Below are 24,473 nucleotides of genomic sequence, written 5' to 3'. Positions count from 1 at the left end.
GCTGGGAACCAGTGACTGCCAGTGAAATGTAGCGCTCACGCCGGGGGAGGGGACAGGGGGGTAATTCCTGGAGTCCCTTTGATGCAGGGCAGACATGGGAGAGGGCTGGGTTACAGTGGCCCGGGAGAGTGGTTGCAGCAAAAAGAGGGGTACCGCCATATCTAGATTTCTTTGGCCACTCAAATTTCGAGTGTATCTCCCTCCCACCCCCTACACACACACGTTCTGCAGCCAAAGCACTCTGGGACTGACATTGGCCCTCATTACGACCCTGGCGGAAATCGAAAAACGATGGCGGAAATGCAATACCGCCATCGAATAGCGCTCGGTGCGACTATGACCCGTCACCGCAAAGTACGAAGCCATTAGCGACACCGTAGTGAACGCCAACGCTAACTGCACCAAGCACGCGCGCGCGCGCCATGCCAAACCGCAAACACCACCATGGTGCAACGGTACGCCAATTCCGACCCTAGCGGACATGTACCTAACGCCATCAGGCATGGCGTAATGTACCATTCCGCCATGGCGAGAAGTACGGCATCGCGAATCAACCGTAAACGGCCCCACTGAGTGCCTGTACACCGCTCCCTGCCCACAAAGTACAACTCCCCGTAGGTGCAATGAAGCCACAATGCAACCATTGAAATGTACAAGTCACCCATGCATGCCAACGAACAAAAGAAACACAACAGGGGCCAATGGGAGCTGCAGGGCACAGATGGCACGAATACAGAAGCCATCCCAATGGACATGACCACAGTCCCCCACCAAGAAACGCACGCAAACACAGGCACCTGTGACCAGCAATATTCCGAAAATCACATCATTCCACCAGTCCACCTGGCTGACCGGCATCTGTCACACAAAACCCAATCCCCCGCCCCTGAGCATGACAACATTCAAACTGTCATATTGCCAGCCCCCATCCCTGACCTCACTGGGCTTCGTAGGCAAACGCGGCCAGTACAGTACCACGCAACTAAACCCCGAAGCCGGAACCCGATGCAGATCTCCTCACAATACATCGCCCCCCAAATTGGCATATGCCACATCACTTGCAAAGAAAACGCTACACGGGCCAAATCCGAATAGAAATTTAATGCACATCAAAATCACCAAGCCCATACAGCCATCAGGCCATGAACTCCAAAACACCAATCACCATTGTGGGCTGCTTCCGCAAGAAATGACCAGCCACTACCTGTGTGTCGCCCTGTTCCCCCATGGTACACAGAGCCACAATCACGTACGAAAAGGCAACATGGAAGCGCACAGAACCGCATGCCCGTCCCAATGGGGAGGCACTAGTCCAGCTGAAAGGCCGAAATGTTGCTCCGAGCCACCAGTACTGCGTAAGGGCATGTGGGCCATTGGCGATCGTCCCATAAGATCATAATGCTGCTCCACTGATTAACACGAAGCAGCAGGTGTCGGGAGTAAAATCCATCTGCAGGAGTGGCATACAGATGGCAGTGGCAAAAGGGGAGGAGATACCTGTCAACCAAAAGAAAAGAAAAAGAACAGAATGGCCATCAGAACTACATTCCAACTACTCACTTCAATGATCACACGAAATCCACAGCCATATGCATGCTAGCCCAACCAAAAGGATCATCACCACCCCAAAACCACTTGCGACTCATAGCCATCTATATCGAGGTGCAAACACCATCACAAACGAGTGTACCTGTGCATGCGTCTGTCAAAACAGATTCCATCAGATGGGAATGATAACGTGCATGGACACAAGTGTCTGAGGGCGCCTCGAGACAGGGAGGGCTCAACAAGGCCAGATGGACGATGGTCCCACAATGGCAGCCCTGCATCACATAGCGTAGGGGAGGCGGATAGATCCCAAGAAGCCCTGTACATGGCAAACTCTGTATCAAATCACCTGCCCATGCATCCATCCATCATTCCCTCATCCCGGGATCAAAATGCCTGAATAATTACTCACATAACATTAGAAACATCCATTGAGTCCGTGCGTTATGCAGCCTGCTAAATCCACAGTGCCCCAGCCCGTAATTCCAGTGTTGTGAAGTAACATGTTTTTGGGAACGGACGGCCTCATCGCCCACGTAGCTATTGCGCATCCCAAACTATTCATATCAATCATTGCTCCCTCGCCATGGGCCCTGTCTCAAGGACATAGAACAATAGAACGTTACATTTGCAGTCAGACCTGTGGGCATCTCCTCGCCGCTAGCTGGAAACCGAAAGCGCCGCCCCTCGAATTCCTCATTTGCAACATCACGTCGAAAAGGCATCTGTGGCCGTTTGAAATCACTAATTATTCCATCGAGTGCGGCTGTGTGTGAAAATGGCAACTGCCTTCACCCACGAATGGGACGCCCCGCCCGTCGTTGAACCTCGGTGCAGTGATGCATGAGGGTCCACCGTTACTCGAGTACTACGTTCCACTGACCCCTCACAAGTCAGTTCGCGACTGCACAGATAGTATGTGAAACAATGGGACCACAGCAGAATGAACATATCAACCAATCTTACACGGCCATCGGGTACAAATACATGGTTGCAATAGCAAGATACAATTCCCCGATTTGCAGCGTTGTGCGCGGGACGTGCTCGGCCAAAGGGGAGAGCAGTTTGCACAGGTGGAATCAATCACCACAGGTGGAGGCCATACAGCCTGAAAACACATAAATTGCACAGCCAGTCTCCTCCCACAACCACACCGAAATGCTACCGGCAGGACTCGCGATGTTGGCCCTGGGGGACCTGATAGCACTGCAAGCGCTCCGACTCCAAGAAGAAGACGAACACCAACTACAACCAGCCGCACGGAGGAGACGCAGGAGGAGGAGGAGGCCAAGGCAGGGCCAGCAAGGGCTGCCAGCACAGCCACTACCACCACGCAGGCAGCCCGCAATCCCACGCCTCCGAGCACATCCGTTCAACCTCACTGATGAGCAGATCCACACCCTCTACCGTCTGGACCGGGACACCATAACCGCCATTGTGGACATGACACAGGCTGACCTTGTCAGCATGATAGATAGCCCAACCGCCATCCCACCCCTACTGAAGGTGGTGTCTGTACTACACTTCCTGGCCACAGGCACCTACCAGCACACAGTCGGACAGTTGCATGGCATTTCTCAGCCACTGTTCTCACGGACACTATTGCAAGTGCTCGATGCCCTCCTGAAGCACGCAGACGACTACATCTCTCTACCACGCTCGGAGCAGGACATAACCAACACAAAAGTGGGATTCCATGCACTTGCCGGCATACCGGGTTGCATTGGTGCCATCGACTGCACCCATGTTGAATTGGTCGTCCCACATGCCATGGAGGCCCAGTACCGCAACCGAAAACAATTTCATTCCCTGAATGTACAGATGGTGTGTGACTCCAACAGGATCATTACACATTGTTGTGCCCGATTCCCTGGATCAACCCATGATTCTATGGTCTTGAGGAACTCTACAATACCACGCTACATGGAGCGACACGCAGGGAACAGATCCTGGCTACTCGGTGAGTCTCATTACATGCATGATGATGTGGGGTATGTGAATTGGCATTGACCTGCCAGGAAGGGGGGGGGGGTGTGCGTACGTATCAATGGCATTCCACATCATACGTTTCTCGTCCACATACAGGTGATGCTGGATATCCACTGAAGAGATGGCTCCTCACACCAGTCCGGAACCCACGGGACCAGCATGAGGAGGACTACAACCATGCCCACTCACGTACCCGTGTAGTCATTGAACAGGCATTCGGCCTACTGAAGGGTCGTTTCCGCTGCCTCAGCAGGTCTGGCGGGGCACTCCTGTACCGCCATGTGAAGGTTGCAAAGATGGTCATGGCATGTGTCATGCTCCACAACATGTGCGTACGTAGAAATGTGCCCATGCCCCCTGACGCAGAACTGCAAGCACCTGATGATGGTCATGATGAGGGTGGGGATGTGGCAGCACCTCATGGAGTCTGCGAGGCATCGGAGGCCCGTGACATTCGTCAGCATCTCATTGATGCATGCTTCTAGCACTCACGCCTGGTGGCTGATACATGGACACGGGACTCGTGGCACTGTGTGTGTCTGGGACATGCACAATATGGACTGTACGCCTATGATGGCCTAGTACACAAAGATCAATGTCCACACATCTCATTGGTTGATCGTGCACTGTTTATGGCATATGTGATATCATGTTGAACACCCTATCGACCCGCCACCCAAGTGAGCCCAACACACCCCCTCCACCCTCCTACCTCCCCCCCGAACACCAGTGTCCAAAGATGCTCATTGTCAGTGGGCTGTCGCTATTGCAAGCCCCCTCTGCGGGTATCAGGGGCACCCCTGCCTGTGGAGCGCAGGTTCCTCCCAGATCTACGTTGGGGGCTGCCCTGGACGGAACTTGCAACGGATGATGTGTCTGCCTGCTCACGTCCATGCATGTCCCTAAGGGTTTGCGAGAGCTCAGTGAGCACACGGCGCACTGCGGCAAGTTCGGCACATACGTCTTTGGACGTCGCATGCAGTTCCCCCCTCAGGCTCTCGGTGCTTCTCTCAATTTGTGCCCTTAGCGTCTCTGTACCTCTCGCCATTTCTGCCCTAAGTGTCTCAGTTGATGTTTCTATGTCTGCCTTAGTGCCCCCACATTCATCGGCATGGTCCTTGAGGAGTGTGGCCAGTTGCTGCTGTTGTTCGATCAACTGGTCGAGGGACTGTTGCCTCTGCTGGGCCATGGCCATTTGCGGGGGTGTCACAGAGGGGCTGTTGTCCTCATGTTGCCTTGCCACAGGGCTTGTGGGGGATGGCCAGTCGTCGTCTGGTGGGTGCCCCTGCGTGGTATCCTCATGTTGTACGGGATGGGACAGACAGGGGGATTGGGACAGGTCATGGATGGATCTGACTTCGACATCCCCGTTTTCTGTGTCGGAGCATGCTGCCATCAATGGGGTGTCACCTATGGTGCTGCTGCCACCAGAGGCAGTGCCTTCTGTGGCATCCATTGGGGGGACCTGTGGTGGTGGTGTTGTGGGCATGCTGGCTGCTGGGGTGCCTGTTGATGTTCCCTCCTCTGTGCTGCCACCTGATTTGTGCTGCTGCCGTGTCTTGATGCGTGCAGCTGAGGTGGAGGGTCTTTGGCCGTTGGTCTTGGCCCTCTTTGCAGGTGTGCTGGTAGGGGTGTCCTGTAGCTCGTCGTTTGGATCGGACCCTGTGGTGGAGTAAAGGAGGGCGAGGGTTATTGATGGGTCTGTGGGAATTGGAATGGCATTGTATCACATGCATTGGGGTGGTACCTGAGGGTGATTTGGGTCGGGGCCTTGGAGGTGCTTTGATTTGTGTGTGGAGTGAGGGTGCAGTTGTCTGGCAGCCTGCAGTTAGGGTGTGCCTGCTGCACATGTAGTGCGTGTATTAGGGGTTTTTAATTATTTATGTATTTATTGTGGGTTTTAACGTGCGCTTGCAGGCCGATGTGTGTGGACGTTCTCCTGGACATGTGTTTCTGTTGCACTATGTGGACGCATGGTACTTCACATGGATGGACTGTGTGGATTTGGCATTGTTTTATCTGGCCCACCTACCTGAATCTTCGGATGTCTGCACTCCTTTCTCCATCCCTCCGACTCCCTCTATGCTCTCCATTCCGATGGTGGAGGCACAGATTTCTTCCCAGGGGGTCAACTTGATGGGTGATTCAGGACCTCCCCCGGTGGCTGTGGCAATGTTGCGGTTGGCAGAGAGTATGCTGCGGACGCGTATCCGCAGGTCGTCCCATCGCTTGCGGCATTGCTGTGGGGTGCGGGGTGCGGTCCCCACCGCACTTACCCGCTGTGCCACCAGAGCCCATATGGCCTTCTTGTTTGCAAGTGCCGTCCTGGTCATTTGCGTGCAGAAGACGACGGCAGCATTCTCCTGGAGGGTCTCTGTTAGCACGGTGAGTTCCTCACGGGAGAAGTGGACCTGCCGCTTGCGGTCGCACGCTTTCTTCGCTACTTTTCCCATTTTTCTTGGTTTCGCTAGGGTGGTTGACGGGTTGGGGTGTGTTTCAGGGTAGTGATTTTAGTGGTTGTGTGGTTTTAGTGTATTTATGGGTGTACGCCGGGATGTTTCCCGTTCCGGGCCCATGTTTTAACTTCCGTTTCCGTATATTTCCGGCCACCGTACTTTCCGGTAGGCGCACACTGCGGTGACCGCTAAGAGGGGTGGCGGTATTGCACCTAGGGCGCCGTACGGCGGCGGTGTGGGCAGTTTTGGGGTCATTTCCGCCATCGCGGACTTTGCACTTCCGCCATGCCGTGGTGCTCGTGCCCGATGGGTCGGAATGGGCCGCACTTTGCTCCTTCGTGCAATGGCGGAAACGCTATTTACGCTGTGGCGCTCCGGTCAGTCGCTTTCCGCCAGGGTCGTAATGAGGGCCATTGTGTTATGTTATGTTATGTTATGTTATGCTATGTTATGTTAAAGGTTCATGCACAGCGCACTGTTGCAGGAAAAGACTTTGGTCACAGTAGCCAGGATTGAGACCTTACAGAAAGCTTAATATGGACCGATCTGTTGTGGCAAATTGACTATATAAGAGGTTGAACCCCCAACCCCTTAGTTGAATCTTCTTTGGACATCAGAAAAGGTTTCACCTGGAAATGTTCTGGGGTACAGTCTGTGCAAATTCCTTTGACATGGAGATGATGATAAAAACTCCAAGGAGGGAGCCAGAGCCTCCCCTCGCCCATCCCAGAGGACCATTTGGGGTGACCTGTTGTTTGGACAAGGCTTGTCTGCTGCCTGGACACTGTTAACCAAGACTTTGTCCACTGCAAGTGGCCACCCCAGAAAGTGCTCTCTGGCAACCTTTCTAAGGGTAGAACGACTCACCTTATCCTTCGAGACTATAGGCTGTGTCTCAAAGCAACCCAGGGATAAAGGAGCACCTCTAGATCCTGGCTCAACCCGATTGTGAGGTACACCGACCCTGACATCGCCTGACAGTCCCAAGATTCTTTGTGCCAAGTGCTGTTGATGCTTGTTGAACGGCACTGCGTGTTGGACACAGTTGACCTGCTTGCCAACCAATGCCAAAGCCCCGCCTTATAAAGTTTCAGGACTCCCAAATCGACACTGTTGAGCCCAAAGAACTAGACTGAAAGGTATTTGTGGGGGTTCTGCCTCCCTGGCCTCGTTTTAAAAACCCCAATGATATTTAGGACGTCTCTCGTTACCTTTCTAAAAGTCATATACTTTGAACTTGAACATTGCTGCAGGGACTATTGCCTCTCTGCCCCTGTCTTGAAACCCAGAGTGACCCCTTTCATTACAAAGTCTGCACATTATGTGTCTTCCTGTTGGGGGGTGGGTTATTATTGTGTTTATTATTGTATTTGTTTAATTAGCTGGATTAAAGACTCTTTTTTTATAGACACTTGATTGGACATTCTTTTATTTTGATACCATACTACTATCGTTGTTTTGATGCTTCTGTGCTTACTTACACCCCCTCGAAGCGTAGAGCCTACCTTAGGCCCATGTTTCCATAAGAGGTGAAAGGGTAACTAACATTCATGTTGTGCCTGTTTCACCTTTATGGCTGAGATCATGGCTGGACTAGTAAGTGTTTAGAAACCAATACTCATCCCTTTACTCGTGTAGAACAGAAGTCATTTTGTCACACACCCCAACAGCAGTATGCTGGAATGAGGAGCATCTGGGATCAGAAAGAAGGAGATGTTGCAACTCTTCCTTGAAATGCATTGGGCAGAATGGATTTTTAAAGAGGCACACAAAATGAAACTGCATGAAAAAACATGATCAAATTGTCTCCTTAAAGTCGATACTCTTCCTTTGAAGGGGTGCAGGTGGGAGATATGCCCCTTCACGGTGCCTTAAATTGCAAGGGAAAAGGAGCCAGGGCTGCTCATCAAGGGGGTGTGGACTATCGACGGGGGCTGGGGAGCTCACCTGCCAGTTCATTAGGTCACTCCCCCTTGATGATCCCTGGCTTAATGGGCTACAGTCACCCCTTCTCTGTAGCCATGTGCAGGGATTTGCACCCTCTTCCCCCTGGGGGAGAGGGTGCTGATCTCTACATCTATTAACTAAAGGGAAGCCTGGCGGGGGACAGCACCCACATGTTTTCAGCCTTAATGCTGGCACTACCCCTTGCCAGGCGTTCCTTTAGCTAAAAGATGCAGCGATCACCCTTAGGGTAATCGCTGCAACCCTTAGCTAAAGGGATGCCTGGCGAGAGACAGCGGCACCATTAAGGCTGAAAAGGAGAGGTTGCGGGAAGCCAAGGCATTTTTTCCTAAAGCATGAAGCTGGCGCGAATGAGTGGGAGCTACAGGCTTTAGTAAAAAAGGTCTCGGCTACCTGCGGCCTCACCCTTTCTTCAATAATGGTGGCAACGGTCCACAGGCATCTCTTGGTTAAAGGGATGCCTCGCAGGTGCCGGTGCCACCATTATAAAGAAAATGCCTTGTTTCCTAAAGCGTGAAGCCATCGCACATGCCGTCTCAGAACCATATTTCTGAGCCTGCCGGGGGGGGGGGGCTCTGCCCCAGCTAGCCCTGGGCCACTTAAAGCGCTGCACCTTCTTGATGCTAAAGCTGCTGTAATGAAACTATACACAGTGCTAATAGCCAAATGCATGGTGGTGGGAATTTATTATAGTCCAAATTCCATACAAAGAAGCATTGGAAATGCCAACAGTTTGGGCTTTTGTGTAGGTGTGGGAAAGGCACTTGCTAGGTAAAGCGGTAGAGGTATTAACTGCCCATTGCTGGTAGCAGTTGCAAATGGTGCGAGCGCCTGGGCATCTAATAGCAGTACCTGGCAAATGCCTAATAGTTGCACACAAGCCAAAACTGTTGGCTTTGCCAATGCTTGATTTTAACAGAACTTCAGTGAAGGCCATGCAGAGTGTTTATAAATCGAGTGGCAGGAGGCAGACCTGTAGCGAGTTTACAACTCCAATTAAGTCATTAACTCTCAGAAGGCTGCTTTGGAAAAACACTGGCAGGCACAGTGGACTGCAAAGTACAATGGTAATGATTGATTAAAGGGAGCTCAAAGAGTTCCTGTGATGAGATGTTTTGGGCAGACAGGGGCAGGAACTGGGTGGGAATGGCCATAGGGATTAGCATGGCCATGGCAGACAATGGGTGGGCACATAACCAAACAACACCTACAGGCAGTGCGTCTCCCTCATCTAATGCGTTAGTTTCGGTGTATAGGTGTAGCAGTAGCACACCCAATAGCTCAAACTAAAAGGGTGAGAAATGAATGTGAGTTTCCCAGTGGAATGCCTAAACCCTGTAACCTGGTATTCTTGCGTGAATGATGTTTCAATTAGGGGGAGGGTCTCAAGTGTTTGTAATTCGTCGGCATGCGTGACAAGAAGCCACACATTTCTGTGCAGGAATAGCAGATGAGTGAAGTCTGAACTCGCCCCCCAAGATTAAAGTGCAGTGGAAGCAAAAACTGACTAGGAAATCAAATACCCCTATTTAGCGCGGGTTAAGAGTTGGAGCTCTCTCATTCTGTTAGAAGGCGCAATAAAAACTCGGAAGAGAACTGAACCACCGATCCCGCGAGCGCCTGTCAGCAGCTATGCAACCCGCACAGTATGTTGTCCCTGGGAGGGGGTGGGTAGTTGGTTGCCTATGCGCGGAGCTGCAGGGTGCTGCGTGTTTATGTACGGAGAGACAGCCGGGCCATTCTGCCTGCCTTCTTTGGAAACTCTCCTATGCTGAAGTGGAGTTGAAAGCTCTGGCCTCGTTCGCAGGCCTCCGGTTTGCAGTACTTTGGTTGCGTTCCCATGTTTTATAGAAAGCAGCTTCCTCAGATTCTTGTGGTCACAATTAAGACTTGGCAAGGAAAGCGCGCGGCCAGACGAGCCCGCCGAAAGCACGCACTGAAAGATTCGCTAAAGCGCTCACCGACAGATCCAGTCAGGCCTTCGTCCTCATTGAGTCCGTGACTCAAAGTTAGTGAGTACCCGAGAATCTTCGCAGCCACACGCTTTGTCTGGGGGCGGGGGAGGGCGGTTGGAGTGAGCACTGGATACTTTCTCATACTTTTTTAGGCAGAGAAGGCCTTCCAAGTGAAACACTTCGTCAATGGCACTTTATCGTTTCCCTCTCGCATGCCTTCATTCTAGAAGCTTTCAAGCAATTGATTGTTGTAGTACTATCCATGCTGAGCCCGAAAATGACATCTGAACGGGCAAGATACAGATATCTCTTCTGTTCTTTGTAACTGATGCTCAGATTACTTACCAGTAATCTCCATTACTCCAAATTCTACCCTTCCTCGACCCAGTAGTTACCTATGATATGCCTTATGTCTCCTCAGGAACCACTTTTCATTCTTCTTCCGGCAAACCCTTTTCTCTCCAGGGTATAATAACCCTCCTCCCCTTCCGACCAGCAAGTTATTATCAACTGCCCTGGAAGGCCCATTCGCCATAGTATTAGTTAAGGAGGAGAGTTGGGATGAAATAATGAAGATTACTGGTATGTAATCCGAGCGTTACCTCCACGTCCCTCTTCCTAGTAATTACCTTTGAGGTATACCAACTCTGGTTAACGAGTGGGCCTGGAACAGAAGTCACCAGACTAGGTTGAGGTTTGCACACCCATCATCGCCAGATTTATTCAAGAACCAACGGACAACTGCTCCATGTCCAGTAAATTACAGCAGTGCCACAATCAGCACCACAGTACCAAAGGCCCCTGCCTCCTGATGGTGCAAATGAAAGTGTTTGGATTAGCCCAGGTTGCTGCCCTGCAAATGTCCTGAATGGAAAATCCTCTGGGACCTGTGGAGGTGGAACAGCAGGGGCCTCAAATGCAACTGAGCCCAAGGGACAAGTTAGCCACAGGAGACCATGTGACCCTGCACCTGAAGGACTTTTGACACAGTCAAGGATACAAGAACTATGGATAAGCAACGCCACACTACAGTGGATGAAATCCTTCCTGACAGAAAGAATGGAAACTACCTGGCTACCACCCATTGGCTCAACATCACGCACATTCACCTGTGGGGTTCCACAATGCTCATCTGTATTCAGTGAATCGCGAAAGAGCAGGAGCTCCTGTACGCTGCAGGAGCAGCGTCGATCAGCCCGCATCCAAGCCCAGCTGATAGAGGTTAGCCAGCTGGCTATACCCGTCGTCCAACGAAAAGTGTTGTCTTGATTACTCTTAGCGCTCCATTCGCGGTAATCACCCACTGCATGAAGCACAATTAAGCAAGTCTGCTTAATTTCCCTATCTCTTGCTACCATCTGCCCTATTCGCCGTGAGTGTCTACACCACCATCAGGCTCCACGAGGCTCTACCCACTACAAGATGGCTGCCTCTGACTTGCCGAACAACAGCTGCAGTCATAACTCATGAGACCGCACAGCCATTGGCTGATGCTGCCCATTTTTGCACCAATTCGTGAACGGAGGCGCGAGCCGGCCCACCTAATGGACGGCCTACATCGGAAAGGCTGGTGCCTGTCCTAGCCTGTCACAGCCGTACACGCCGTGAGCCAGAAACTCTGCAACTTTAGTGGCACCACCCGCTACTACCATGCTGGAGTGCACCAACAACCGGACGCCAACGCTACTAAGGTACACTCAAGCGCCAAAGTCCACCACCCCCATCCAGCGCATACAAGTACGCCACCGTAATCAGCTTTGGCCCCATTTATCATGTGCATAATCAGGTTTGCCACCGTAGCAGCCTAAACACTGTTCACTCGCGCCTATCTCCACTCTGCACGCCCCAACCACCCCCCTCCTCAGCATATCAATCTGCTGCAGAACTCTGGAGTGCATATACACCAGGGCCACCATTTCCCCCATTGCTATCTGCCTCTAGCAGCGTCACGAAGGTTAGACGAAGATCTAATAATAACCGCCCTGCCACAAGTAGCTGCGTTGTTACCCACTCTAAAATACTTGCAGGCTACCATTGCACACCTCCTGGTAACGTAAGTGGCATGCTCTGAACTGTTTTTGCCGCCAACAACCCTATCAACCCCTACAGATGAATAGCGCCCAGTGTAGAGGAACAGCGCCTACTTCCGAATTATATGCTGTCCACTTTTTCCTTACAATTGCTTAATCTGTATTGTATCCGATTTGTATGCGTCCACTTTTTCCTTACAATTGCTTAATGTGTATTGTATCCGATTTGTATGCTGTCCACTTTTTCCTTACAATTGCTTAATGTGTAGCTCATACGCTAACACACAAACTGCCTTCTGTTTCTTTTTAAAATGCTTATAACCTACGTCAGAAATACCACGGCCATATTATGCCTTACCACTGCCAAATTGTGTAATACTGCTGTTTAGTTCACTATCTCAACCATCAGTACGCACCTATCCAACAGCCTACTCTTAGATCCTAGCTCAAGACAACTGACTAATTCACCATTGCACCACGCAGTAGTACCCATTCTAAAAACATGTCACACACACTCCCATGTTCCAGCAACGTACCGCATACACCATTCTTACCTGTACTTACCACAAGCCCTCATGAACCCAATGCTAAACCCAACGTCTCGGGCCCCTTGCGGATCCACTCCAGCATTCTGCCCAAACCCTCAGTCAGTACTCAAGCTGCACACAATCACCCCATGCCTCTCTACCAAAGAAATCTTAGGCTAAGCTTGCGCTCCTCCTATCTCTCTACCTCACCTATCACTCAACACAGGAAGCAAGCCCATCTCTTGTGTGCACACACCACCATCCCCACGCCAAAAGTACTCAATAAAACCACCACCTCCAAGAACACTCCCACTAAATGTATACCAGGAAACAACCAGAACACACAACTCCAATGCGCACTCATAAACGTACGCTGCCTACCAGCCCACGCTACAGAAATCCACGACCTCATTACAGACCTTAACCTAGACATACTAGCAATCACCGAAACCTTGCTACACGAAGCTTCAGGCCCAGCAATCTGCCAAACCCTTCCATCCGGGTACCTCATCCTTCACCAAGGCAGAACCACCGGTAAAGGTGGAGGGGTCGTCCTAATCATCAGAGAGAACCTTAACGCCAGGCAACTAAAGACCCCTGAGGCCACCAACTTTGACACTCTGTCAGTAAAAATATCTCCTTCACCCAAGACAGACTAACTCTACACATTGTTTACCACCCCCCAGGCCCAACCCTGGACTTCCAAGCCAACATCACTCACACCCTAGGGGGAAAATCTCAAAACAAACTCAAGAGTCATCCTACTAGGAGACCTCAACCTGGGTTTCAAAGACCCAAAAGACAGGAAAGGCAAAGCCCTCGCCAAAGCACTCCAGGACCTAGGTTTCACTTAACGAGTCGATGACCCGACCCACACCAAAGGGCGGATACTTGACTGGATTGCAGATCACAACTGTGCAGCCGATATCAGCTCCAACACCCCTCGTCCTTGGACTGCCCACCACTTACTGCATTTCTTCATACCCTCCAAAATAGCAGGCAACCTTAACAAACCAGCGCCAGCCACTATGGCAAGGTCAAAGAAACTGCTTACGGCGGACAGAATCCTCCCCCTCCTTGAAACCTCTGCACTGGCCCATCCCATGTCTAATGACCCCACTGAACTTGTGGAGATTTACAACACCACTCTTAAAGAGGTACTAGATGCTGTAGCCCCGCTAGAAAAGAAACAAGCCAAACAAAATCTCCACTTGAACTCATGGTTCACACAAGAACTTTTGGAGGCCCGAACTACTAAACAAGCAGCACTAACAATATGGCAAACCAACCCATCCGCCACTACAAGAGACACCTATCTCATAGCATCCAAAAACGACAAAAAAGCCATCGCTAAAGCTAAAGCGCCACCTATAACAATAGAATTGAGAAAGCCAACTCCCAATCCAAAGAGTTATTCACCATCTATAAGGAGCTGATCAATCCTCCCACCTCCACCCAATCCTCAGAAAAAGACAAAAAATGGTGCGATAACATCCAACATGCCATGCTAGACAAAATCATGCTTTGCCGCGGGTGACTGCTCCTGTGGATTAACACGGAATCAGCGTTTTGGAACTGCGGACTACAACGCCTATCAGGCCTTCTGTCACACGCCTTTTGGGAAGGGCTATAAATACGTGGGCGTGCGCGCACTGCGCGCGCGCACCCATGAAGCCCCGTCAAGTCCCACTTTGCCGCCGGTGACTGCTCCTGTGGATTAACACGGAATCAGCGTTTTGGAGCTGCGGACTACAACGCCTATCAGGTGAAACTACGCTAAAGGAGGACTAATATATTGGCTATTAATATAGCAATATGCTAATATAACTCTTTCTGTTTGTATATAGGCCTTCTGTCACACGCCTTTTGGGAAGGGCTATAAATACATGGGCATGCGCGCACCGCGCGCGAGCCCCGTGAAGCCCCGTCAAGTCCTGCTTTGCCACTTCGCCGCGGCAACGCGGGTAGCGTAGCAAGACGGTGGTTAGTGAATTATCTTTACAGCTTTGAGTGAACAATATATAAAAATTATTAGGGCGGAGAAGGCCAAGCCCTTTTTTGGATTATCTGAAACATAGTGTGTGACATTTAAGGATCTCAATGTACACTTTATGCACAGACATCCCGTGTCCTGGGCGGTTACGCGCCCTATTTGACTCTACCACAAAAGATAGCCCTTCCTCTACCCCGAAAGTAGTGCGCCCCTCTATGAAGAGCGCTCCATGGGACAATTGCCTACAAAAGAAACGGATACGCTCTCACATTGCAACTAGTGATCTCCGAGACTTTGGGTTCGCGGCAGTGCACTCATCTAAGACCCGGACACAATTGAAAGGATTGATAAATGTAAGTGTATCAAACGTTGAGGCACAACCTTTCCCAACTAATCAAGATGGACCTGTGGCTCAGCCTCCTTCACTGAGCCCATCAACTGCACTGACTGTAAATGCTGGAAATGAGGTAGCTAAAAAAGTATGTAACATTTCATTGTCAGATACCATGATGCTGCAGAATGCTCGATCTGGAATTGTTGCAGCAATGTTGAATCGGTCCAAAGTGGATATTGCTATAGATGATGTGGTTATTGATCTGGAATCGTCGGGCTCTTGTTTCTCAGCCAAGGAAGATGATTCTAATCTTTCTAGATCGCCAGCATTGTTCCAGGATAGGATTATATCAGAATCTGAATCATCTATATCTTATATCCTTCCAACGCCTAGGAGGCCTATTGGAAATGATTCGGCTATAACTGTGGGCTCCCAATTCAAAGAACCCTCTCTATTAACACTGGACTCGATGAATAAGGCACTAATGTCACTTGCCAAATTATTTGAGGTGGTGGATTCAAAAGTGAATTCACTGCAGACTGATCTAGAATATTTGGCTGGCTGGCAAAAAAAATGGTGATTCTTTGGCTCAGAGACAAGTGTCCGATGAAACAAATATGGCATTCGTGTCTAGGCGGTTTTTAGAAATTACCACAATGCTTCAACGTATATTTAAACAACTAGGTATACGGCCGGAAATACAGCCAGCCGATAAGATCTCACATTGTATAAAGTCTGCGGTTCCTTGTATTGAAGGGATAATTTGTACGCAGCCTGTCGAAGTGGCAGTGACAATTCCAGCTGCTTCGCAGACAAATGCCGTAGATGTGGCGGCAAAACTGACTGATATTGCTGCGCTCAAATTAAAAAACAACTCCAGCAAGGAAGCGTATACTATTTTTACGAAAAATGCCCTAATGAAGAAAACTGAACACTGGACTAACTTGAAAAAAAACAAAAATCAAAAGTCTAAAAGTGCGAATGAGAGTGGCCAAACGAGACAGTTTTTTAAATCCCTCTCTAAACCAGCAAAATGCTCTATAGTGGCAGCTAATGCTATAACTAAAAAATATCTAAACCAAACCCAAGAAAGAGAAAGGAATGCAATAAATGAAGCTAATGTACCTCAAGCTGATTTATCGCATTCCCCACTGGACAAACTGGTACAGGTTGTAGAGGGCATGGATAATAGCCCAGAGAGTGGGCTGCTAGAATCTCAACCAGCCAGTATGACAAATTTTAAGGTACAGAGTAGTGATAAAAAATTTGACCTCACACTCAATAGACGAGAACTTAGAAAAGCAGTGGATGAGTACATGAGTCAACATCATCCTGCATTGATTGTGACTCATCCGTTAGCTAACATGACCTCTAAAATAGAGAAAAAGTCAATAATGGAGAAGAAGACAAAAGTAAATAATGCAATCGTGCCTCTTAGGCCGGATATAAAGGCTAAGAATGCAAAATTGTTTGAAAAATCGACAGAATCTGATACACAGCTTAATTTGCAAAATGATATTCTAAGCACAATCAAAGAATGCTTAGTAGTGTTAACTGCGGAACAAAAGACTCTTAAATCCTCTATGGAAATCATGACTAATAACAACTCTGAGTCGAAATCAGCTCCTGAGGGAAAGACGAGTGCTAAGAATGTCTCTTTCAAACTACCACTAGAAGAGAGGTGCTCTAGTTTGTATGCAGATAGTACACGTGCTAAACAAGAGGTATGTCTGAAGACAAGCATTAAAAACATAAAGCTGCCTCAGATGCACTCACTCTTTTTAAGTTGTCGTAGTGGTTCATTTCCCGCTTATATTATGAACAGACTGAGCGTCTTACAGATATTCTCGGATATTCCATGTTTACAAGACGTTTCTTCAGGAGATATACAACAGATTGAATTCCCTGATGATAATGATCTGACTGTATCATGTCTGTGGATAAAGTCTCGCATTATCTACAACACAATCTGGTCTGCAAAATCTGATCTATTTGATTTAGGATTTGAACTAATTCCAACATCAATGGGAAGTCCCTCTAATCAGTGTGTGTTACAGGTTGGAAAGCAGGGAGAGGCAATTGATCACACTATGGTCTCAGTATGTCACTGTAAGAAAACCTAACTAGAATGTGACGATGCTCGCCCTCTGTTTCATGAAATAGTTGTTGCGAGCTGGATTACTAGAGGACACAAACATTTATTGAATAATTCCAACTGTTTAATAAAAGATCATGATGTAGTGTTACTTCAGGAAATGTGGCTAAGTGCCCCATTATCATGGGACAATCACTATATTCACACTCTCCCCGCGATAAAAGGCCAAAAAGGGAGACCAATGTCTGGCTTGGCAATCATTTCCAACATCGCCACTACAACTAATATAGCAGATTGGCCATCTCCGAATTCCTTTCAACAGTGTTCAATAATAATGATCCAAAAAACAAGATTTGCAATAGTCAATATGTACTGGAATCCTATTGCAATCATTACACAAACCTTTTTAAAAGATTTGAACTCAATCATGGAAAAAATTAGCATTACTCCAAACATTGATCATGTGATTTTGGCTGGTGATTTGAATATCCACATTCTAACATCTAGTAAAAAGAAGAATTCGGAACGGGTCATTCAGTGGCTTGAGTTTGTTAAGACATGGGATCTAATAATGTTAAATGGATCTCTGGAAACTGACAGTCCTCCATCTCATACTTGGTCAAGTGGTTCACAACGAGCTACGATTGACTATATGTATGTGGATAGAGGACTGTTTACTAAAATCATAAAGTTTTTGGTACAACCGACTAGCTCTAGTGACCATCTAATATTGATAGCTGACTGTATGATTCATTCTTGTCATGACTTTCGGATTCAACAAAAAAAGCTGAAGAATTTAACAATAAATCCCCAACAGAACAGATTACACTGGTCTAGCTCTGCGTTAGAATCGTTTGCTGGAAGCCTACAAAAAGATTGTCATCTTTTGGAGAAAGGTTTAACTCCACTTGAGTATACTGATAAAATACACTTGTTTGCCACTTCTTTGGTACATGGTAGTCATAAGCCCGTCAACTCGCGGTCTCATACATGTGATCAAACTGTTAGATGTAGGAAAATGCTATTTCGAAAACAAAAAAGACAGATTTTACTTCTCCCGGCTCATTACCGAGAGCAGTCTTTACGTAAATTAAAAACAAAGTATAAAAATTGGATACGAGCACATAAGGCACACATGTACCAAAATGATGGCGAACAGTGGCTTCAAGCTATTAAGAGTAAACATTCTGCGCAAATCTGGAAACTAATAAATGTGGGCCTAGCACATTCTCAGTTTCCATCGCAGCTTAATGGTGTATCCGAAAAGAGGTGGGTTAGTTATTTTTCTAACATGTATGCCTCACTTCAAAACAGCTCTGGACAACTATCTCATGATCTAGTCAACACTACCTTCTCGATCAAATTTGATCAAGAAGATGTGTTTTATTATATAAACAAGGCTAGCTCGTCTAGAGCTCCTGGCCCTGATGGCTTATCAAACTTTATTTTAAAAAAGAATCCGGTGTTGTGGGCATCTATTCTGTATTTCAAGCCATACAAATAAAGCAAAGTATTCCGCCTTCTTGGTGCAGTGCTATAACCGTACCAATATATAAAAAAGGAGATCGAACCAATCCAGCTAGTTATCGTCCGATAGCTCTCCTTGATGCGCCCGGGAAGATCTATACCAGAATTGTATTAAGAGAGCTTAATATTTGGGCAATCAATGAGAAACGTTGTGACCCCTTTCAAACTGGATTCGTTGCAGGTCTCGGTACTGCTATTAACATCACAACACTTAATGCGATCAAAGAACTCTATGCGACCAAAAAACAAGCTCTCTACCCAGCTTATGCGGATTTTCGAGTTGCATTTGACTCAGTGGATCGATATTTGCTCATTCAAAAACTAATACAATTTGGCTGTCCTATGTCTTTTGTAGCAATAATAAATGTACTCCATTCAAACACTTCTATGCAGGTGAAATTAAATTTAGATGGTCTGTTATCTGAAGTAATTCATACCGAGCGTGGTTTGAAACAAGGTTGCATACTTGCATCTACCCTATTCAATTTTTTTATACTTGATATAGGAATCGAATTCATGGAGGTACTGCATGACGCACCAAAACTTGGAAATCAGACCATTGCATGGCTCTTGTATGCAGACGATCCCGTGCTTATATCACAGACACCGAGTGGTCTGCAGAATTTGCTTAGCAAATTAGATCAATATGTTGATAGAAATCATTTAACCCTAAATCTGGAGAAAACCCAGATTATGCAATTGGGAAAAAGCGAAAAGAAGCAAATGAAACATTATGACTGGTTTCTGAAAAATCAAAAACTGATGAAAGTTGATGAATATAAATATCTTGGTGTGACATTCAATAATTCCATGATAAACAAACCTCAACAAATTAACATAACTGGTAAATTGATCACATTAATCTCGCAAGCAAAGATTCTTCAGTACAAGTATGGCAAATTTTCATGTGCATATACTCTAATATTGTTTCAGCAAAAGGTTATTCCTATTATCACATATGGGGCTGAGGCATTGCTTCCTCAAAAACCATGCTACTGGAATAAAATAGAAGCCAAGTTCTGGAAAAGAGTAATGAATCTTCCCAACTCAGTTCCAACAGATCTTCTTCGCTTTGAGCTTGGAAATCTATCGTTACACATACAAGTATCATGGAAGAGATGTTGTCTTTTTTGAAAATGTATATTGGGTCTATCTAATAATAACTTGCTTACAGTACTGGCAAATTATCTGATGCGATCTGATCATTCATTTCCTGTAAAATGGAGAGATTCTGTATTTACGGATATGACTGAAGCAAGTATCTCGCTAGATCGCTTGCTCAATAACCCCACAAAAGCTAAACTTAAATTATATCAATCAGACTGGCATTGCACGAAACAAAACTGTATGAAACTAAAAGACTTTGATAGAGCACTTTTCGGACACAAGAAATTTAGGCAGGCGGCTGATTATTTATTGAAATGTCCCTCAAACTATTTAAAAAATCAGATACTAAGGTTTCGTTTAAATCTATGGCCCACAAATCAAATACTATTGAGAAGAGGGCTTATTCAGGAGGAAAATTCACATTGCCGATTCTGCAAAACAAGAGATATTAAAGAAACATTGCGACATCTCAAAATTGAGTGTGTTGCTTTGGAAAAACAGAGGGAAGTTGTTATTAACAAACTAACATGCTTCCATTATACAACTCGGACAAATCATGAATTGTGGTATGAGCTATTTGCCACTCCGAAAATCTCTGTAAGAATAGCAACCATACAATTTTTAAATATAGTACTCTGCAACAAGTGCAGTGAGAATTAGACTGATGGAATGCCCACTTCTAATCTGCATTATGGGGATGTAAAAAAGTACAAGCTCCAATAAGATTTAAGGCACTATGTGCGGGTTTATTGTTTTTTAGCAAAGAAATGTGTGTGATAAACATCCCAAGAAATTCTGTTGTAATGTTTGTAATATTTATTAATTGTTTTAATAATATGATGCTGTGTATTCATGATATAATTATTGTTATATTATGACTTCAGCATGATGACTGTCATATATTTTACTATTTGTTGTGGATTTAAATTTTGTGGGTTTTTTGTAAGTTTTGTTTTGAAAGGTTAATTTATTAGCCACCCGAAATAAAAATAAAAAAAATAAAAAAAATAAAAACTGTCCAGAACAAAATAAAATCTCAATGTGACAAACTGCCTAAAACCACTGCACTGTCACCGAAAGACTCCAAGACCTCTCCTACCACTAACAATCCACACACCACCAACACACACAAGCACTTTGAATTTAAGGAAGCTGCAATTCCAGAAGTGCTATTGATCATGAAACGCATCAAACCCTCACTATGTAAAGGAGACACATGTCCAGCCAACCTAGTCAAAGACTGTGCAACAGCCTTGACATCTTTTGTCACTACCTTTATAAATACCTCCTTCGCCACCAGCACTGTCCCACCTTCACTTAAAGCCTCTACTGAAAAAACCTACCCTCGACCCAGATTCTCCTAACAACTACCGCCCAATCACCACTGTGCCATTCCTGCTGAACATTCTGGACAAAGCTGCATAGCTACAAATTCAGTCATACCTGGAAGATCATAACATCCTCGGCAAAGACAATCTGGCTTCCTTCCCAGCCACGGTACAGAGACTGCCCTATTGGACCTTAAGAACGAACTACTCATAGCCATGGACAAAGGCAAGTCCTCACTCCTCTTACTCCTTGATCTCTCAGCGGCCTTTGACTCGGTTGACCACAAGGCACTGTGCAAACACCTTACAGACACCGCCCACTTCTCCCAAGAAGCCACCACTTGGATCACCTACTTTCTAGAAGGCCGAGCAATTAGGGCCTTCTCAGACCAGGCCGCAGCCTCCCCCGCCCCCATTGACTGTGGTGTCCCACACGGGTCCTGGACCAACCCCACTCTGTACAATCTATTTACTTTCCCCCTCTTCAGTGACCTAGAAGACCTCAACATAGCCTTAACAAACTATGCTGATGACACACAAGTTCTCCTCCCCCAACAGGTGACTATGAGCAAGACCTCAGCAATCTCTTTTTTTTTAAAAACGTTTTTTATTTTATTTCAACCAACAAAACAGTACAGACCAAATATACAGTGCAGGATGCCACATTGCACTTTCAAGTTTGTACATTATACAATTTGATCCCTGTTCCCCGAAACCCACCCCCCTTACGAGCCCATCAAGTCTGCTTACTCTGGATTCACGCTGCGCGGTGAGGTCCGTTCTCCATTGGAATCCGCCAAATCTGGCATCGTTCCAAATAGTTCCGCTATCAGTGATTTCCAAGCCAACAGGGTTCCTATCTCTTCTCCCCCTCCCATCACACTGGACTCCTGCCATGCCATGGTCTCTGCTTCCGCCCACTTTTGCAATTCCTTCCACCATGTCTCCACCTGCGGTTTATGACAAGCCTTCCACCCCACGGCGATCCTCCTCTTAGCCAACACATATGCCAAGTCCTTCAATTTGTTAACATGCTTCAGCTTCTGCGATCTAGGGAACCCCCCCAATAGGCAGGCCCACGCTGACTCCACAACCAGTGTGACTCCTTTATCCGCCAGTTTCGCCGCTATCTCGCTCCAGAAGTGCCCAACCACAAGCAAGACCAAAACATATGTACCATGTCCGCCTGCTCTTCATCACACTTGGGACATGCTTGTCTACCTGCATTTTTAAACCTTGATATCCTCAGGGGTGTCATGTACACCCTATGCGTAATATGTAATTGTATTTGTTTCAACCTTGCGTTTCTCGACACCTTCTGATGATACCACAGAGCTCGCTCCCACATCCCATCTTTCATCGGGACCCCCACCTCATTTTCCCAATCTAGTCTAAGTTGTGTTGGTTCCTTACCAATCCTAAGCATCAGCATATCATACAATCTTGAAATCTCGTGCCCTCCCTCTGTTATGTCATATATAGCTTCTGCACTACCATCCGGCTCTGCTTCAAGAATAGTTTCGGGCCAAGTCTTCTTAATTTCCCGCGCCAGTCTATGATATGTAATATATTGACCTACGTGCAGACCTGTTACCTCACCCAACTCCTCAAAATTTAAGATGGCTCCCTCCCGCCAAACATCTCCCTCCGTTGCCAATCCCACTGATTCCCCAGTGGTTTCTAATCATCCTACGCAGTTGCACGTCTCCCTTAGCCAGTGCCACTAGCGGTATGTGCGGGGAGCACGGAGCCGGAATTTCCATCATCTTGCACGCGCGGCGCCAAATCCTCCACCCAAGCATCATCATCCTGGGGCGCCCCTGCATTTCTGTTTGGGATAACCAGGTCACTTCTTTTAAGTAGAACGGGGCACAGTCCGCACTAAACAATCTGGATTCAGGGGTACATTCATCCGAGAGCCACTTGGCAACGTACTGCAGCTGGCCCGCTACATAGTAGGCCTCATAGTTGGGGAGCCGTATCCCTCCTTTTTCGTAGAAATTTTGCAGTTTCCACAATGCCACCCTGCATCTAGTTCCCTGCCACAAAAAGTCCCTACATATACTATTGAGCTTGGCAAAGAACTTCGCAGGTATGAGGTATGGAATGTTTCCGAAATAATGCAGGAGTCTGGGCAAGACCACCATCTTAAGCATTGCACTACGCCCCATCATAGCTAGCTGCAGCTTCCCCCAAAATTGCATACTTTTCTCAATTCTTCTCACGGCCACCTCCGTGTTGTGCGTATGTTCTTGTTCAACCGTATGATACACATCTACCCCAAGGTACTGAAAGGTATCAGCGGCCCAAGGAGCTTGCAGTACCGGCAGCTGTTCTACGGGGAGTCCCTGATAGTTACCCAACGGGAAAATTACAGACTTCTGAGGATTCACAGTTATTCCAGACAGCCCCGCATACCGATCCATAACCTCCAAAATATACTGGAGATTCTCCTCCGGGTGCTTCAGATACAATAGCATATCATCTGCATATAAGGAGATCAAATGTTGCTCTCCACCCACTTCGATGCCCATGGTGTCATATTGCTGTCTTAGGTATATGGCCAAAAGCTCCAATGCCAATATATATAACATAGGGGACCATGGGCATCCCTGTCTAGTACCTCTGCCTAACCGCCATCTCTCTGAAATAACAGCTCCCGTCTTAACTCTAGCGAGCGGCGCACTGTATAACATCTGTGCCCATCTTATGTATCCGGGCCCCATCCCATATTCCGCCAGAGTCGACAGCAGCCATGGCCACTTGACAGAATCAAAAGCCTTTACCGCATCCAGGGACACTACTGCCATGTCACCCTCATTCTCCCCCACCCATTCAATGACTCGGTGGAGTCGCCTGTGATTATGAGTTATGTTCCTGTTTGGAACATACCCCGTCTGATCCGGGTGTATGAGTTTGTCTATGACTCTTCGCAGTCTGCCAGCCAAGACAGCTGTTAGTATCTTGCTGTCTTGGTTCAGCATTGATAGTGGTCTGTAGGAGCCACAACTGTGCCCAGGCTTATTTGGTTTAGGAAGTGGGATTATAATTGCTTCCCTGAGCGACTCTGGCAGCTGTCCCGTCTCAAATGCTTCATTTAGCATATTCAGCAACGGAGGTAGCACTTCTGCCATGTATGCTTTATAGAACTCACTCGGAAACCCGTCCGCCCCTGGGGTCTTACTAGTGGGCAATTGTCTCACCACCGCTTCTAGATCCTCTAAGGTAATTGGTGTGTCCAACTCTTCCCTCTCTTCAGCACTTATCTTAGGCAGTCCTATATCTTCGTGCGTGCCTTTTATCCTCTCTTGATTATCCTCCCCAACATCCTCATACAGTTTCCTGTAGTACGTGGCAAATTGCTGATTAACTCCCTCCTGGGTGTCAGCTACACTTCCATCATCTCCCGTTATTGCCCTGATGGTGAGTCTGGGGGTTTCGCTCTTATATAACCACGCCAGAAGCCGTCCTGTCTTGTCACCACCCGCATGCTGCCTCTCTATGTATTCCTTATAATTCAGTTTACACAACCTATCCCAATGCTCCCCACACGACTGTTGTAGTCGAAGGATCAGCTCCGCATTCAAACCAGTATCGCCATCCTCCCTTTGCGCTTTTT

This window comes from Ambystoma mexicanum, chromosome 7q, assembly GCF_040938575.1.
Source record: "Ambystoma mexicanum isolate Mex_15411 chromosome 7q, UKY_AmexF1_1, whole genome shotgun sequence".
NCBI lineage: Eukaryota > Metazoa > Chordata > Amphibia > Caudata > Ambystomatidae > Ambystoma > Ambystoma mexicanum.
This window is presented reverse-complemented; position numbering follows the sequence as displayed.